Below are 17,885 nucleotides of genomic sequence, written 5' to 3' on the forward strand. Positions count from 1 at the left end.
CATTCTGGAAGAAAACTGGGACGGAGATTGTCTTCCAACAAGACAATGATCCAAAACATAAAGCAAAATCTACAATGGAATGGTTCAAAAATAAACATATCCAGGTGTTAGAATGGCCAAGTCAAAGTCCAGACCTGAATCCAATCGAGAATCTGTGGAAAGAACTGAAAACTGCTGTTCACAAATGCTCTCCATCCAACCTCACTGAGCTCGAGCTGTTTTGCAAGGAGGAATGGGAAAACATTTCAGTCTCTCGATGTGCAAAACTGATAGAGACATACCCCAAGCGACTTACAGCTGTAATCGCAGCAAAAGGTGGCGCTACAAAGTATTAACTTAAGGGGGCTGAATAATTTTGCACGCCCAATTTTTCAGTTTTTGATTTGTTAAAAAGGTTTGAAATATCCAATAAATGTTGTTCCACTTCATGATTGTGTCCCACTTGTTGTTGATTCTTCACAAAAAAATACAGTTTTATATCTTTATGTTTGAAGCCTGAAATGTGGCAAAAAGTTGCAAAGTTCAAGGGGGCCGAATACTTTCGCAAGGCACTGTATATATATTTGAGATTCTTCAAAGTAGCCACCCTTTGCCGTGATGACAGCTTTGCACACTCTTGACATTCTCTCAACCAGCTTCATTTCAATTAACAGGTGTGCCCAGTTAAAAGTTAATTTGTGGAATTTCTTTCCTCAATGCGTTTAAGTCAATCAGTTGTGTTGTGACAAGGTAGGGGTGGTATACGGAGAATAGTCTTTTACCAAATAAGGCTAAGTCCATATTATGGCAAGACCAGCTCAAATAAGCAAAGAGAAACAACAGTCCATTACTTTAAGGCATGAAGGTCAGTCAATCTGGAAATTTCAAGAACTTTAAACATTTTTTCAAGCGCAGTCACAAAAACCATCATGTGCTATGATGAAATTGGCTCTCATGAGGACCGTCACAGGAATGGAAGACCCAGAGTTACCTCTGCTGCAGAGGATAAGTTCATTAGAGTTACCAGCCTCAGATTACAGCCCAAATAAATGCTTCAGAGTTCAAGTAACCGACACATCTCAACATCAACTGTTCAGATACGATTGTGTGAATCAGGCCTTCATGTTCAAATTGCTGCAAAGAAACCACTACTAAAGGACACCAATAATAAGAAGAGATTTGCTTGGGCCAAGAAACACAAGCAATGGACATTAGACCGGTGGAAATCTGTCCTTTGGTTCCAACCGCTGTGTCTGTGAGACGCAGAGTAGGTGAACGGATGATCTCTGCATGTGTGGTTCCCACCGTGAAGCATGGAGGAGGTGTGATGGTGTGGGGGTGCTTTGCTGGTGACACTGCCAATGATTTATTTAGAATTCAATGCACACCTAACCAGCATGGCTACCACAGCATTCTGCAGCAATACACCATCCCATCTGGATTCTGCTTAGTCCCACTATCATTTGTTTTTCAAAAGGACAATGACCCAACACACCTCCAGGCTGTGTAAGTCCCATCTGACCAAGAAGTAGAGTGATGGAGTGCTATGTCAGATGACCTTGCCTCCACAATCACCCGACCTCAACCCAATTGAGATGGTTTGGGATGAATTGGACCGCAGCGTGAAGGAAAAGCAGCCAACACAAGTCCTCAGCATATGTGGGAACTCCTTCAAGACTGTTGGGAAAGCATTCCAGGTGAAGCGGGTTGAGAGAATGCCAAGCGTGTGCAAAGTTGTCATCAAGGCAAAGGGTGGCTACTTTGAAGAATCTCACTTTGAAGAATCTCAAATATAAAATATAGGATAGGAATATGGATTAAGTTTGGTAACCAGACACATGTAAACCCTGACTCTGAATTCCAGTGACTGGCTGAGGTGTAAACGGTGTGTTGGTGAAGCAGTGTAAACTAACCAATGTTGTGGCAGCTGGTTCTTTCCCCCTGTCCATTCCACTTCCCCGTTAGTTTTCCTTTTCATGTGATGTGCATGGTTTTTAAAAGCAATGGTCTTTATTAAATAAAAAGACAAGGGGGAAAAAAAAAGGAGCCTGTTCACCAAGGATTGTGTCATGGTCATATCTTCAAGCTCTGCGTGGGGATCATCCAGACAAACACAGCAGAATTGTGTACACACACAGCAGTAGACAGTCCTCAAGTGTGTTCGTATCTGAATGGAAAAGAGCTGACAGCGCTCTCCAAAGCGCAATGCCTTTACATGTCCTCCGGATGGCGCCGTGCTGGAATCTTCCCTCCTGCTTCCACAAAGATGATTGTTTTCTATACAACTTCTTCTTCATCAGCTCACCACAGCTTTCTATCTCACTTTTGGATTCGAGTCTGTAAATAATCCCCTTCCTGATTCATTCCATTTGTTATGAAAAGAACTGCCAATAAACCCTTTCTCCTAATTTGCAGTGTTGTGTGACTACATTGCGGTGTGATGTGTCTCTCTCTGCCTCTGCTGATACTCTTAAGCTAATGGTGTCCTGTTTTTTAATTGAGTTAACTCTACTCAGACAGAAACAATATTGTAATTCAGAGGTTCCAGGATACACAAAAGCATTAGCATAAACCAAAAGTGACAAATTAAAAGCGATAATACTTTATTTCCATGTCTACTTTGGGTCCTTTGTGGAGATAAAAACACTTGCTATATTATGTGCTTAATATATTCTTGGAATTCATTCATCGCAGGCATTTTATCCACTGTTTCATAATCTCCTTGGGAAAATGTATAACGTGTAATCTATTATTTTGTGCGTGTGTGACATGAACATGCCTGGTGTGTGTCTGCTGTTTTAAGAAATGTCTCAGTCTGCTAGTGTGATTGGCTACAAAATATAATCAATGAGAACTTGGCACACAGACTCTCTCAGGATGTTAACGGGTTCATGTCCTAACTGTAGGGTAAGCAACATTTATTTCCTGTTATGAACTGAAGTTTGATGGGGCAATAAAGTACAGGAATCTGTAAGAGGTCAAAGCTTGTGCAAGGCTACTTACTTATCTGTAAGGGGATGCAGATGGATGGAAATAAGTCAGGTAGTTGATATGTAGTACCACCGGACAGGAGACATCTGATTGTTTCATGATGTAGTCTGTTGTTGTCACGTTCTAACCTTTATTTCCTTTGTTTTGTCTTTATGGTCAGGGCGTGAGTTGGGGTGGGCAGTCTGTTTGTGTTTCTATGTTTTTTCTATTTCTGTGTTTGGCCTGATATGGTTCTCAATCAGAGGCAGCTGTTTATCGTTGTCCCTGATTGAGAAGCATATTTAGGTAGCCTGGGTTTCACTGTTGGTTTGTGGGTGTTTGTTTCCTGTGTCAGTGTTTGTGCCATACGGGACTGTTTCGGTTCGTTTATATTCACTTTATTGTTTTTGTATTTCATAGTGATCTGTCTTTTCTATTAAAACACGGACACTTACCACACTGCGTATTGGTCCGATCCTTGCTACACCTCTTCAGACGAAGAGGAGGAAATCTGCCGTTACAGTTGAGTATAACATGTTCAGTCCCAACATTCAGACCAAGAGGATTATTGAACAAGACAAATAATAACAAATAAAGTGTCATTTTAAAAAGGTTCAGTAACTTTTTGTTCAGCTCACTGCAGAACATCTAGGGTTTCTCTTTGTACCCTGAAGGGACTACCGATCCCACTTTTGGAACACCAGTTCTGAACTGATCTCTCTGTCCCCAAAATACAGTGCCTTGCAAAAGTATTCAGACCCCTTGGATTTCTTCACATTTTATTGTGTTACAAGGTGGGATTAACATTTATTTAATTGTCAGTTTTTGTCAACAATTTACACAATACTCAAAGTGGAAAATTATTTTTTTATATATATTTTTTAGATTAATACAAATAAAATAGTCATTGCAAAATGATTCAGCTCCCTGAGTCCATATATATTACAAACACCTTTGGCAGTAATAATAAGCTGTGAGTCTTCTTGGGTATGTCTCTAAGGATTGTGCAAGATTTTCCTATTATTATTTTCAAAACTCTTCAAGCTCTGTCAAGATGTTAAGAATCATGGCTACTGTATTTTCAAGTCTTGCCATAGTATTTCAAAGCTGAAACTTGTTATCTTGGTAAGCAACTCCAGTGTAGAATTGGCCTTGTGGTACAGTTGAAGTCCGAAGTTTACATACACTTAGGTTGGAGTCATTAAAACTAATTTTTCAACCGCTCCTCAAATTTCTTGTTAACAAACTATAGTTTTGGCAAGTCGGTTAGGACATCTACTTTGTACATGACACATGTAATTTTTCCAACAATTGTTTACAGACAGATTATTTCACTTCGTTCACTGTATCACAATTCTAGTGGGTCAGAAGTTTACAATACACTAAGTTTACTGTGCCTTTAAACAGCTTGGAAAATTCAAGAAAATGATGTCATGGCTTTAGAAGCTTCTGATAGGCTAATTGACATCATTTGAGTCAATTGGAGGTGCACCTGTGGATGTATTTCAAGGCCGACCTTCAAACTCAGTGTCTCTGCTTGACATCATGGGAAAATCCTAAAGAAATCAGAAATAAAATTGTAGACCTCCACAAGTCTGGTTCATCTTTGGGAGCAATTCCCAAACACCTGAAGGTACCACGTTCATCTGTACAAACAATCATACGCAAGAATAAACACCATGGGACCACGCAGCCGTCATACCGCTCAGGAAGGAGACGCGTTCTATCTCCTAGAGATTAACGTAATTTAGTGCGAAAAGTGCAAATCAATCCCAGAACAACAGCAAAGGACCTTGTGAAGATGCTTGAGGAAACAGGTACAAAAGTATCTATATCCACAATAAAAACGAGTCATATATCGACATAACCTGAAAGGCAGCTCAGCAAGGAAGAAGCCACTGCTCCAAAACTGTCATAAAAAAAGCCAGACTACGGTTTGCAATTGCACATGGGGACAAAGATCGTATTTTTTGGAGAAGTGTCCTCTGGTCTGATGAAACACAAATAGAACTGTTTGGCCATAATGACCATTGTTATGTTTGGAGGAAAAAGGGGGAGGCTTGCAAGCCGAAGAACACCATTCCAACCGTGAAGCACGGGGGTGGCAGCATCATGGTGTGCGGGTGCTTTGCTGCAGCAGAGACTGGTGTACTTTACAAAATAGATGGCATCATGAGGGAGAGAAATTATGTGGATATATTGAAGCAACATCTCAAGACATCAGTCAGCAAGTTAAAGCTTGGTTGCAAATGGATCTTCCAAATGGACAATGACCCCAAGCATACTTCCAAAATTGTGGCAAAATGGCTTAAGGACAACAAAGTCAAGGTATTGGAGTGGCCATCACAAAGTCCTGACCTCAATCCTATAGAAAATGTGTGGGCAGGACTGAAAAAGTGTGTGCGAGCAAGGAGGCCTACAAACCTGACTCAGTTAGGAGGAATGGTCCAAAATTCACCCAACTTATTGTGGGAAGCTTGTGGAAGGCTACCTAAAACGTTTGACCCAAGTTAAACAATTTAAAGGCAATGCTACCAAATACTAATTGAGTGTATGTAAACTTCTGACACTCTGGGAATGTGATGAGAGAAATAAAAGCTGAAATAAATAATTCTCTCTACTATTATTCTGACATTTCACATTCTTAAAATGAAGTGGTGATCATAACTGACCTAAAACCGGGATTTTTACTAGGATTCAATTAAAAGAATTGTGAAAAACTGAGTTTAAATGTATTTGGCTAAGGTGTATGTAAACGTCCAACTTCAACTGTAGGTTACAGTCCTGTTGAAAGATGAATTCCTCTCCCAGTGTCCGGTCTAAAGCAGACTGAAGCAGGTTTTGCTCTAGGATTTGCCTGTGTTTAGCTCTATACATTAATTTGTATCCTAAAAAACTCCACAGTATTTTCTGATGCCAAGCATACCCATAACATGTTGCAGCCACCACCATGCAAAAATAATGAGACAGTCACTCAGTGTGTGTTGCGTTGGATTTCCCCCAACATGGAGCTTTGCATTTAGGCCAAATGGTGTATTCCTTTGTCATGTTTTTTTGCAGTTTTACTTTTGTGCCTTGCTGCATATAAGATGCATGTATTTCGTTAATTTGTGTTACCTTTTCACTTTGCCATTTAGGTCATTATTGTGGAGTCACTTCAATATTATTGATCCATCCTCAGTTCTCTCCCATCACAGCCATTACTCTGTGTAGCTGTTAATAAATCCTCCAACAGTTTGATTCCTGTCCTGCAGCTCATTCAGAAGGACGACTGTACCATTCAGGTGTCTGGGTGGTTTAATACATAATGATGTCTTCACTATGATTCTACAATGTAGAAAATAGTAATAAAAACAAAATGAGTAGGTGTATTAAAACTTTTGACTGGTACTGTGAAAATCTCTCTCTTCTCTAGGTTACTCAGGTGAGTTGTGGGAAATTGACCTACAGTCTAAAGACTTCCAGCTCATATGCCCCCAGAGCGCCAGGGTGGAGGTGACCCAGTATGGCCACTGTAACCTGGCCCGGGTCCCCTCCCACGTCGTCATGGTACGGCCGACACCAACATCTACACACTCTAGGCCCTGCTGGACAAAGCACATGTAAGACGGACTGGGCCATTGTTTGGTTGACTGACTGTACACATGTAGCATAACATATAGAATCAAATAAATACCCCAACGCAGCTTTCCCTGTTTCTAGTGAATAAAATAATCAACTAAATCAGTGCTAAGAGGCTAGCAAGCGCCTCATACAACACTGTTGCATGGGGCATTCGCACCGGCATGTCATTATTTTTTATTTGTTTTTTTATTTAACCTTTATTTAACGGTGACTGCCTAGGAACAGTGGGTTGTCATGTTCAGGGGCAGAACGACAGATTTTTACCTTGTCAGCTCGTGGATTATGTTAGCTAATTGCCATGTCAGGGTGACATCCAGATGGTAACCAATACTACAAGTTACTTATCCTCGCCCATTGGAATAAACATTGTCGTGGGAATATTGGTTCAATAATATCTCTCAGGTACCGGAGCCTGTGAATTCAAATATATATTTATTACAAAGTAACAAGCCAAGTTGGTCCATGGAGCAACTCGGCTTGTTACTTTGTAATAAAGTCCATTTGAATTCACAGGCTCCGGAGCCAAATCAGAGCAAAATCAGAATATCACTGCACAATGCAGTATGACCCCAACCAAGACCAGCTATTATAACAACTTTGGATAATAAATGGCAATGGAAAATCAGTACCAATTGTCTCAGTACATAATTATAGGGAAACAGGGGGCCCCAATGGGTGTAATGGACAGGGATGGTTCAGACTTTGGTGGACAGATTTTATAATATTTCTGATTCCGTTCCACACATTACATTGCTAGTAAATAAGAGAGCTATAATCAAAGGATTTACGTCCCATGATGAAACAAGCAAAAAATAAGCAAGTGGAACAAAACAGACAATCTGTTATCACTCTAAAGATAAGGCTTTTATTCAAATACTGGCCACAACAGTAATGAATGGGGACCCAAATGAGGTAGAAGTTACAGCTAACCAGCAAGTACAATTAGGAGAAGGGATAGCACCAGATAGGCAGGAAATGGAAGAAAGTGTACCGAATGAGGCATGGTCACAACATGATACTGATGTTGAATTGGTAAAATCAGCAAGTCATGTCTGCATTAAAGTAAAACCAGACGCTAAACCCCCCTGGAAAGCCCAATTCTATATGAAACCAGAAGAAGGTATAAGCATGACTAATAGAAGGGCTAATAGAAGCAAGGGTATTAATAGAAACACAGAGCTGCTGTGATACACCTCTATTGCCAGTCCTTAAAGCAGATGGAAAGAAATGGTACATGACTGGTACATGACTTTAGAGCTTTAAATGGCATAGCACAGGACTGGCTTGCGGAAGTACCAACCCTCACACGCTGCTGACCAATGTTCCCCCAGGTGCCAAGTACCTTACAGTAATTGATTTATGTGGAAAAAATGTTAGTGTGCCCCTGGCGGAGGAGTGCATACCTCTGTTTGCATTTACGTACTAAGGAACAGTAAACATATATACTGTCTCAGAAAAGTGATGGAACACACTAATTGTAAAAATTAATGATGGCATTGATATATCCTAAAAGGTTAGTGATTATAAAATGCCAAGCACATAAATTGAATGACTTCATTGTTAAAGGAGATAACGCAGCAGATGAGGCAGCAAAAGCCCCAATGGTTATCATTGAATCTATACCTCAGCCAAATGACATAATTAGAATACAGGAACAAGCTGGGCTCTGTGAGCAATCCATGTGGCACCAAAGGGGGACAATCAAAGATGGCAAGGGACTATGGAGATCCCATGAAGGAATCAAAATCGCACCCACTATTTTGCTTAATTTGCTTATTACTGATGCGCATGGTTTTGACCATTGCGCAAGGGGGGAAGTGATAGAAGAGATAAGAAAAATAAAAAAACAAGGTTACTGGTCACCATATCTACAGGCAATGGTAGATGATGCACTAATGAGATGTGAAGTATGTGCGCAAAACAATGCACAAAAAGGGATAACCACACCCCTAGACACATACCGGGACCCAGAAGGACCATTCCGACATAGTCTATTACTCTATGTGGATATGATAAAGAAGGTAAATGGTAAAAGATACACGTTGGTTATAATAGATAGATTTAGAAGATGGGTAGAAGCAGTACCATCAGCAGATCAGGAACAGTGATACAATTTTTTACCAGATAAGTAATACCCAGAATAAAAGGAACCCTCAAGGCTAAACTGAATAAAAATCTGTGCTAGCGCAAAGCTTAATTGTGGATGCACTCACACTTGATCTAATGAGTTACCGCAAGCAAACTAACAGAAATACGCATCTAACCCAGCATGAAATGCTTACGGGTCGACCCATACCAGTGCCAGTTCTAAGAGGGCCCTATAAAGGTCCCTCATTAGAATGATTAGAAATGGAGTTTAAAGCATATGTGAGACAACTTCTATACATGAAGTTATTTATCTCCATGAAAAAGAGCAAGAACCTACACCAGGACCAGAGGTTCCTGGTCCGATGATCTCAGGAGATCGGGTCTACAGCCGAGTGTTCCGGAGGAAGTGTAACGAGCCAAGGCGAGAGGGTCCCTACAAGGTGGTCCTAGCGACACCAACAGCCATCTAGTTGGAAGGAAACACTACGTGGTACCATCTAAACCGCTGCACCAGAAATCTGGAGGGAATCGGCACACCAGTGAGCCATGAGGAAGCTGAGGATATTGATACACCAGGCAGAAGCCAGGAAGAATCAGAGGGAGAAGAGGACCGAGAGTCAACAGGCACACTTTCCTGAACACCCAGAGAATCAGAGGAAGGGGGAGAGTGACATGTGCACTGTTCTTGATGGGATATCTACTCTGGCAGACTCCCCAAACACAGGCGATGATGCAGGAGAAGGAAAAACAACAGGAAATGGGTGGGATTTCCCCACCATCGACTTCTCTGCCCTCTCACGGTCCTCCTAACAGGGATCTGGTAAAATAACAAATATGGAGGGAAGTAGAAGAAAACAACTGGTATGAATGGGCTCAATATACAGCATCTAAATTAAGACAGACAAATTGCTTACTGTGTGCGCCTTCTCCACTGAAAGAATAAGCGGTCGTACCTAATCCTTATGATTATAGGGACTGTGCTGACTTTAATCAAAACCTTTGCTGTTTGAGAAGATCATAAAGGCGTCATTGTCCAGTTGAATGTGTGTCATATTTGGGTAATCCACACTATCAGCGATACGACAACCAAACAGGCTAGGGAAAATGGTGTCTAGAATTGGATGTACAGGTGGAAGCACAGAAGTTAGAGACCCCACATGAATATTGAATAGATTATAAACAACCTTATGAATGTTTTAACAGCACAGAAGGACAGCATGAGATGGGGAAGTTTAGAGGCACGTGGCACTTGACTAAATAACACCAATTGGAATGCAAACACAACAATAACACCAATTGGAATGCAAACACAACAACGTATCAAGCAGCCAGAAGTTGGGTGGGAAGAGTAATTACTCACAATAATTGTCAAAATCATACTCTAGCACGACCATTAATTGCACCATATGAAGAACAGACTGGTAGTGGCAGATTTCTTCTGGATATGCGGAGGGAAAAGATGAAGGGCAACATTACCGAAGGGATGAACAGGCCTTTGTGCAAGGGTTAGGTTGATTCAACAGATAACTGTCACTGAATGGAATTCTAGTGATACTAAGCAACAAACTACAAAACATAGAGTAAGGAGAGAATATAAGTCTGACCACAAGGTCTATTTAGATGCAATAGGACAACTTAGAGGAATCCCCAAGGAATACAAAGCAAGAAATTATGTTAAGTCAGGATTTGAATCAATATTTCTCTGGATAGCATCAAAGAAAATCTAGAATGGAATAATTATATTTACTATAACCAACAAAGATTCATTAATTATACCGACTCTGCATTGACAGCTTTGGGAGAACAAGTATAGGCCACAAGCAGAATGACATGGCAGAACAGGCAGGCAGGCCTTGAAATGGCTTTTAGCAGAAAAAGGTGGAGTTTGTGTTATGTTTGGAGATGAATGCTGAAACTTCACCCCCAATAACACTGCCCCAGATGGTTCATTTACTAAGGCAATGACCAAGCTGAAAGGACTACGACAGGAAGTAAAGGACAATGATGGACATGATTCCCATGCCTGCGACTGGTTGGACTCAATCCTGGGAAAATGGGGAGCAATGTTTGCAAAAATGTCAATCATGATTGCCATAGTGGTGATGGAGAGTGGTATTCTGTTGTGTTTGACCTTTTCTGAAATCTCTCCTGATCCGAACCCCAGTAAAACAGATGACTGTACATTACCAACCCACCTGTGAAGGTGTGCCCTGTCCCTGGAGCTCCAGGACAATACACCAACAAAAAGGGAAAACCGTGTAATGCTAAAGGAGGACCATTGGACTGTCCATTTGGAAGTCCTGAATGCATATGGTGAGTAGCTCCAGGTGGAGGATGGGCTTGTCGTGTCTATCCGGAACAACAACAGTTGCTGGAAACTGACAGAGATGGTGATCTTCTGGACACATACCTAGTACCCGAACTATATCAAAGATGATGAGGACCCAAACCCTGATCACAGGTTCTGACCAAATGTAGGAGTACATCTAGAGCGTAAACCATGGCCAAAAAGAGGGTATTGTAAGTGGTGCTCAAAGGGATGCAAAGAAAGAGATTGACATCATCATCCTCTTGAACCATTGGATTGTGCAATGTGTCAAAGGGGTGATTTCCCCATTGTGTTGTGATGAAGAGTGTGTTTAGTGAATATACATCTATTCACTATATCAATTGTTGAATGATACTATAAATGATGTTAGACCTTCTGAGTATTTGCTTTGTCTAAACATGTATGTAACATAGGCTTTTTCCGGCTACAAGAGTCCACAGACCATGCCCTTAATCCTCCGACAGGTTTAACACTTATGCTAAAATGGTTGTTGGAGAGGTGTTCGTGAGGGAGGGCCACATGTTTAGGTGTTATATTGAGAATGATATTATAAGGATTTGCGAGGTTGAGATTATTGTTTTTATTGTATTCTACATAAATGAGAAAACCTCTGGCAAAGCAGTGCATGCACATGCTCATACACAGTATGATAAAGGACAATTGTCTGGAGGATGGATCTTTTACTTCTTTCTAGCTATATGTGAAAGGAGAGGTTTGGTCCCGATTCCCCAGTATGGGTGAAGATGAGGAGCAATGGTTGATAAGGAGAAAGGGAGGCAGATTGTCTCCATAGCAATACATACAGAAGGTGCTTCTCCTTCTCACTTGTACTGGATCAACTTTAAAGGTTTTACTTAGTACGTCCCAAAGGGGAGGAACATATAGGTGTTTTCTGTTAAGAGAATGTGTTTCTTGTTAAAAGGTTGAACAGCAAAAAAGGGAGTAATCAAAGGCACTATGTGTAATCTGGGATTAAGTGTTTTATTGGTATAATTCTATAGTTAGCCTTTAGTTATCTGTACTTAATCCTATAATGGCCCGAAGTAATATTATAGTCCGATAATGGCATGTTGCAATCTTAGAATTGCCTATAGTAATCTGTACTTATTATTTGTTGGAAATAATGTATAGGCGCACCACCAATATAATTGATCCAAGGAACTGGAGGGGAGGGGAAACCCCGCCAAGAGAAACTTAGATTTGGAAACAATGGTGGAGTAAAGCCGATGGGAAATGGTTATTAGCATAAAGTGGAGGGACTATGAAACTTGAATAAAGCATGAATCTGTATAAAAGGAGTGGACTAAGACTGAGTCCAGCAGTTGCTCCATGGACCAACTCGACTTGTTACTTCGTAATAAAGTCGATTTGATTTCACAGGCTCCAGTATCTGAGAGATATTATTGAACCAATATTTCCACAACAACATCACTTTCTTTTACAAGGTAACTAGTGCCATGCTTATGATGTTGTTGCCAGCTAGTCACCATAAACTAGAGTGCCTTGCAAAAGCATTCATCCCCCTTGGCAATGCATTACAACCTGTAATTTAAATGGTTTAGTTCAGTTCATTTCTAAACATGTCAAAGAGAGTAACAAAACATTAGGTAGATATATTTTTTTAATTGGCTCAAACTCCCCATCACACTGTCAACTTCATCACAGCGTCAAGGGATCAGGAAGTTAGACTTCTAACCAACCCATCGGGAGAAATCCCAGTAATCCAGCAGACCCAATCTGGTGAGATTTGTAACGAAACAGAACAAAACAAGCAACACAACAGTACACTCCTACATGTATCACTCGATACACTCCTTCATATCACTATTCCCCCATTTTTGACACAAAACTCACAATGTGAGTAATGTGTTAAAATAACAAAACACCACTACTGGTTAAAAATAAAACAAAACACTTTCAATTAACAAAATCGAATTAGAATCACTACCCATAATAACTCCTTAAAGAAAAGAAATGTGTACCCATACAGTCATAGGAAAATAGACTTAAGACAGCCTACCCTTATTCAAAGGCAATGCCCTCTCCTTCTTCCCGTTGATCTGAATCACAGATAGGGCTATGAACCATAAACTTCATCATAATTATTAGTATTACTAATGACCTTCAAATCAGTATTAAAATTACCTTAAAATTCATCGTCCTAATGGCTTTCCAGACAAACATTTCATACATTTTGTTATCCATGTTCACATTTATTTCTTATAAAAATGTAGATGTGTTCAATTAAAACTCTGAAAATAAAAATAATCAGAAAATTCCATGTATGTGCCCCTTTAAGATACCTCGGCACTAACCCGTGAAAACCCACAAAGGAAATAGTCCACTCAATAAGTCAAACACATATTAACACCACTAACAAATATTCATAGCAATTGTGTTGTGAGTGGGTATTTTCAAACCATATAGCAAAAACAACTAAAATAACCAGGCCAGTTCTCTTTACTGCGTCCCTTACAGCCTGATATAGCCCAGCGAGCACGACTCACTTTCACCAGCAGACTAAAAACATGGCATTAGTAGTCTATCCAAAAACCACCAATAACTAATAACATATGTCCATTCAAATTATTAAAAGCCAATGTCTTCATGTCAGTCTACCCAAACACTAATACTCTATATTATTAATAACAATCTCTTTCACACTTATTAAACATCCATGACTTTGAAATTAACATGTAATGCCCAAATAAAATCCATCCGTCAATTCATAAAGGCAATAATTAATACCCATACTTATTTATCAACTATGATCATTGTCACAGATCCATAGCAATTTTCCATCTGCTATTATTAAAATTAATTAGATTTAGTAACTGTCCCTTCTGATTTGGCTACAGGTAATAAAACAAACACTTGCAATTTGTTAACAAACATATATTCAATGCGTATCTATATCATTATTATTTGATTCAGTGATTTAAATTACGACATCATTCCTCGGAGCCTATTATATCAGGCGATTAAAGAGTCATTCAAAATCGAACTAAGCAAGCTGTAAAATTGTCCAGTTTATATCTTAAAACAAAACACTGGCTGCTATAACTTTCTAAAGAAAAAACACATCCATTAACTCAAAACCAGATCTTGCGCCTTGTAATAAAAGCAAATTATATTTTCTCATGCAACATATTTAAATTAAATTTACTGCGTCACATTAGCTCTGCAAAGATAATTAGCTTAATGGAAACCCTAATTTGGCGTTGTATGACCTATAAGTTACGTCAAGATTCCATCTTAATTCACTAATTGTAAGGGAAAAGCATTTATTCAATAAATATAGCAACTCATCTCTTACTGCAAAAAATACATTTTCAGGCCTTAAGGGCAGTTTTCTCTAGTTGTATTATCCGGACGGAGAAAATCCCATAAGCATTTAAAAACAGTCATATAATGCTTTCATAACCTTATCTCTTATCAAACAATCCATAAAGGGGACCAACCCAGAAAAAACGTGTATTTACTATTTTCGCACCCGATGTACGTCTACATCTGGGGGAGCAAGTTAGTATATTATTCATAATTTTGTTCCATCATTCTTCATCAAATCTCTAGTAATCGATTATACACAAATATTTGTTTCAATATTTTTTTCTCGTATCTCCAAAGAATCAATATATAACATAGAAATCTTAGGTACTCACATTAATGAACCACTCCATGTGCATTTCCAATGACTCTCCATCCATACTACTCCCAGCAGAACCCAAAATGTTAGTTTCCCGGGACGCTGCCTGGCGGATCATAGGAATAATGCTCCACCCGTATCCTCAACGGTTCCCTAGACTTCCAGAAATTACAGACTTGCCGCTACTGTCTAAAATAACATGGCACGCTCAATACCACCCTGTGATATTCTATGATGGGCAGTAATGGACAGAACCACAAGATAACGGCATAAATCAAAACGTATTATTCACATTTAAATCAGTTTATTATACAAATTCCAATTTCTTATAACGCAATTTTATATATGTTATTATCCAAACTTCAGCTCAACATTTATTTCTACACTCACACAACTCTCATATCACATTCACAACTCTCATATCACAAATCTGACGTGTTTCCACTAGTCACAAGGGATCCCACAGCCACAAATATTGTAAAAATGTATGAAAACAAAAATGTGCTTTTTGGTGTTAATTTAAGGTTATGGTTAGGCAGTGGTGGAAAAAGTAATCAATTGTCATACTTGAGTAAAAGTAAACATACCTCAAGTAAAAGTGAAAGTTACCCAGTAAAATATTACTTGAGTAAAAATAATTTGGTTTTAAATATACTTAAGTATCAAAAGTAAATGGAATTGCTTAAATGTACTTAATTAATCTTGATACTACCCATCCCGGGTCCGGGAGCGTAATCATCAACTGACACTAATTAGCATAACGCGATGGACATAAATATTACTAGAAAATATTCCTATTCATGAAATAACAAATGAAATATATGGAAATATATGGAAACACAGCCTTTTGTTAATCACCCTGTCATCTCAGATTTTGAAAATATGCTTTACAGCCAAAGCAAGACAAGCATTTGTGTAAGTTAATCGATAGCCTAGCATAGCATTATGACTAGCTAGCAGCAGGCAACCTGGTCACGAAAATCAGAAAAGCAATCAAATTAAATCGTTTACCTTTGATGAACTTCGGATGTTTTCAATCACGAGACTCCCAGTTAGTTAGCAAATGTTCCTTTTTTCCAAAAATATTATTTTGTAGGCGAAATAGCTCCGTTTGTTCTTCACGTTTGGCTGAGAAATCGACCGGAAATTGCGGTCACTACAACGCCGGTAAATATTCCAAATTAGCTCCATAATATCGACAGAAACATGGCAAACGTTGTTTATAATCAATCCTCAAAACAGGCTTTCCTCTGACACTGCCTATTATATAGGTCCTGAATGGCAGGAAGTTTGGCTCCAGTGATATACTGGGCCGTACTCACTACCCTCTGCAGCGCCTTACTGTCAGATGTCGAGCAGTGTCCATACCAGGCGGTGATGCAACCGGTCAGGATGCTCTCGATGGTGCAGCTGTAGAACCTTTTGAGGATCTGGGGACCCATGCTAAATCTTTTCAGTCTCCTGAGGGGGGAAATGTTTTGTTGTGCCCTATTCACGACTGTCTTGGTATGTTTGGACTAAAGGTTGACCGATTAATCGGAATGGCTGATTAATTAGGGCCGATTTCAAGTTTTCATAACAATCTGAAATTAATTTAACTAGGCAAGTCAGTTAAGAACACATTCTTATTTTCAATGACCCGCTAGGAACGGTGGGTTAACTGCCTTGTTCAGGGGCAGAACGACAGATTTTCATCTTGTCAGCTCGTGGGATCCAATCTTGCAACCTTACAGTTAACTAGTCCAACGCAATAACGACCTGCCTCTCTCTCGTTGCACTCCACAAGGAGACTGCCTGTTACACGAATGCAGTAAGCCAAGGTAAGTTGCTAGCTAGCATTAAACTTATCTTATAAAAAACAATCAATCATAATCACTAGTTAACTACTCATGGTTGATGATATTACTAGATATGATCTAGCATGTCCTGTATTGCATATAATCTGACTGAGCATACAAGCATAAAAGTATCTAAGTATCTGACTGAGCGGTGGTAGGCAGAAGCAGGCGTGTAAACATTCATTCAAACAGCACTTTCGGGCGTTTTGCCAGCAGCTCATCGTTGTGCGTCAAGCATTGCGGTGTTTATGATTTCAAACTATCAACTCCTGAGATGAGGCTGGTGTAACCGAAGTGAAATGGCTAGCTAGTTAGCACCCGCTAATAGCGTTTCAAACGTCACTCGCTCTGAGCCTTCTAGTAGTTGTTCCCCTTGCTCTGCATGGGTAACGCTGCTTCGATGGTGGCTGTTGTTGTTGTGTTGCTGGTTCGAGCCCAGGGAGGAGCGAGGAGAGGGACGGAAGCTATATTGTTACACTGGCAATACTAAAGTGCCTATAAGAACATCCAATAGTCAAAGGTTAATGAAATACAAATGGTATAGAGGGAAATAGTCCTATAATTCCTATAATAACTACAACCTAAAACTTCTTACCTGGGAATATTGAAGACTCATGTTAAAAGGAACCACCAGCTTTCATATGTTCTCATGTTCTGAGCAAGGAACTGAAACGTTAGCACTTTAATTTTCTTCTCCAACACTTTGTTTTTGCATTATTTAAACCGAATTGAACATGTTTCATTATTTATTTGAGGCTAAATTGATTTTATTGATGTATTATATTAAGTTAAAATAAGTGTTCTTTCAGTATTGTTGTAATTGTCATTATTACAAATAAATACATTTTTAAAAATCGCCCGATTAATCGGTATCGGCTTTTTTGGTCCTCCTATAAATCGGTATCGGTATCGGCATTGAAAAATCATAATCGGTCGACCTCTAGTTTGGACCATGATAGTTCGCTGGTGATATGTACACCAAGGAACTTGAAACTCTCGACCCGCTCCACTACAGCCCCGTCGATGTTAAATGGGGGCCTGTTCGGCCCGCCTTGTCCTGTTGTCCACAATCAGCTCCTTTGTATTGCTCACATTGAGGAAGAGGTTTTTGTGCTGGCACCACACTGACAGTTTTCTGACCTCCTCCCTATAGGCTGTCTCATCGTTGTCGGTGATCAGGCCTACCACTGTTGTGTAGTCAGCAAACTTAATGATGGTGTTGGCCATGCAGTCGTGGGTGAACAGAGAGTACAGGAGGGGACTAAGTGCCCACCCCTGAGGGGCCCCAATGTTAAGGATCAGCATGGCAGACGTGTTGTTGCCTACTCTTACCACCTGGGGAGGCCTGTCAGGAAGTCCAGGATCCAGTTGCAGAGGGAGATGTTTAGTCCCAGAGTCCTTAGCTTAGTGA

The sequence above is a fragment of the Oncorhynchus clarkii genome, chromosome 4, assembly GCF_045791955.1.
Source record: "Oncorhynchus clarkii lewisi isolate Uvic-CL-2024 chromosome 4, UVic_Ocla_1.0, whole genome shotgun sequence".
In the NCBI taxonomy this organism is placed as follows: domain Eukaryota; kingdom Metazoa; phylum Chordata; class Actinopteri; order Salmoniformes; family Salmonidae; genus Oncorhynchus; species Oncorhynchus clarkii.